The following is a 2,365-nucleotide window of genomic DNA, read 5'->3' on the forward strand; positions in this document are numbered from 1 at the left end:
AGTGGGAGCCACATTGATCTTGATAAGATTCGAGATCCAACCAACGAAGAGCCTAAAGTTGGACATAACATTCAATTTGGAATTGAAAGAGCTATTAAGGAAACTGACATATTTCCATTTTTCCTTATAGATCTGATAGAAGACGTCATGGACCTAGTTATATAAGAGTTTATATTGCTAAGGTATTTGAGTCACTGGTAGATAGCAATGAGAGTGTACCAGCTATCGGAAGCTATGGTAGGCCCTAAAGGCAATAATATAGAAAGAGGAATTGGAAAGCGAGATTCAATCCATGTATGTTGTTATTTGGTAGACCTAGCACTTGACCTTAACCCTTAGGTGCAAGCGGATCTTCAAGTAGAGACAATCATGGATAGGAACAAACACATAATTAAACCAAGATAGGTTTTGAAAGATGTGTAAGCTTAACAAGTTCATTTATGGAACGAAATAAGCATCTCGCAAGATGGATCATTATTTCAATGAGAAAGTTCAAAGTGTATGAATTTCGAGAAATAAAGATGAGCCATACATATGTCAAAGCTAGTGGGAGTAATTGGAATCTTTGTTTCAATGAGAAAAGTTCAAGGAGTTTGAATTTCGAGAAACATAGATAAGCCATATATATGTCAGTGCTAGTGGGAGCACTGTAGTCACCCTTGTATTGTACATAGACAATGTACGATTTATAGGAAACTATATTCTAACTTAGCAGGTGTAAAAGCTTGGCTTGGTATGAGAACTGTTTCGCTATGATATACATGGGAGATACAAGACACGTGCATAATAAGGATCTATGGAGATAGATCAAAGTGATTCATTGGATTAAGCCAAAGTACATTGAATGTTGAGGAAACTCGACATGCAGAACTCAAAAAGGAGTTTAGGCTGGCATGAAATTGAGCAATGCTAATGTCCTAGTTCTACTATTGAGCTAAAGCAAATGAGTCGTGTCCCACATGCTTCTGCTATGGGATCGATCATAAATGCCATGACATGTACTTGATCCAATGACTCGTATGCCTTGAGCATGACAATTTTGATTAGATCAATTTGGCAAGAATCAATGAATCAAGATCAAGAACATTCTTAAGTGACCTTGGAGGATAGAAGATATGATCTTGATAGTATGGAAGAGATCATTGTAAGAGTGACATTGATGCTAAGTTCCGCACTAATAAAGGCAATTCCGTTCGCAGTCGGAATTCGTGCTTTTACTGAATGGTGATATATTAGCTTGAAAGAGTACCAGGTAATACACCATAGTGGATTTAACATACTTAGAGTATATTGCAGTTGGTTAGTGGACAATGTGATTGAAAGCGATTCATTAGTGACATCTTTGTTGAAATTCAATCATTGATGGTCCTTATGAAGTTTCTTGTGACTTTGGGTGAACTTACCTCGAGTATGGATCCCAAGTCACACGAGCTCACATGAAACATACTCAGTAAGTACCAACACATTTGATAGTGAGTCAAATGTAAAGACATCATAGTCAATGATTCATATCGAAAGATAATCTTGTCGACCCATTCCATAAGCCGATGTCATTGACCATGTCTGACAGTCAGAAAAAGTCGAGAGGCATTAGATTTGCAAATGAATTGGCTTAAACACTCTTAGTTTGGTTTGTTTTGAAACCCGAGAACTTTAAGCAGTATAAGTTTTAATTTGATTTGGCGATTATTAAGTGGTGATCTTAATATATGATGGATTTCGGTCATTTCAATTAGCCTATCACTGCGTTCTCACTTTTGCATGTTTGGAACCCACTTCCCGAGTATTAATTTACTCAAACGTCCACAGTCGGTCATACTCTTGGAAGTAAGTAGTGATTCAAGACTGTCATGAGTATTGGTGGATTGCCCATATTGATTAGACATAGCATAGTGATTGCGCTAACACTCATGAGTGCTTAATAGAGATTTAAGTATTGGACCAACCCACGCTTAGAGATTACTTCATGGATTCAGTCACAAGTAATTCTAAGACGATAATATCTTATATTCTTCAAACCTAGATACATGTGGGGTTTTGCTCTATGATTCTGTTATGCATTGGTCTACTCCAACGCTAACCGTAACTGGTAGTTATAAAGGGTATGTCCATGTGTGACATGATGAAATAGAAAAAAACTATGTGGTCGAAGTTTATTCGTTCCTTCTGCCTCAATAGGAGAAGCGATATCTATGGGCCCCTCGATGATTTGGTGCTGATATCTAAAGTGCTTGGCCGAGCCCTGACTGGAATTGATGTGTTCGATTTAGTAGTCAGATGCAGTCGTCACAAATCTATATCGGGAAACATAATTTTGAATTCTGAGATTGACCATTATCCATGTCTCGAATTCATACAGATATCA

Source organism: Lactuca virosa, chromosome 4 (genome assembly GCF_052849685.1).
Source record: "Lactuca virosa cultivar CGN04683 chromosome 4, Lactuca_virosa_CGN04683_v6, whole genome shotgun sequence".
NCBI classification, from domain to species: Eukaryota; Viridiplantae; Streptophyta; class Magnoliopsida; order Asterales; family Asteraceae; genus Lactuca; species Lactuca virosa.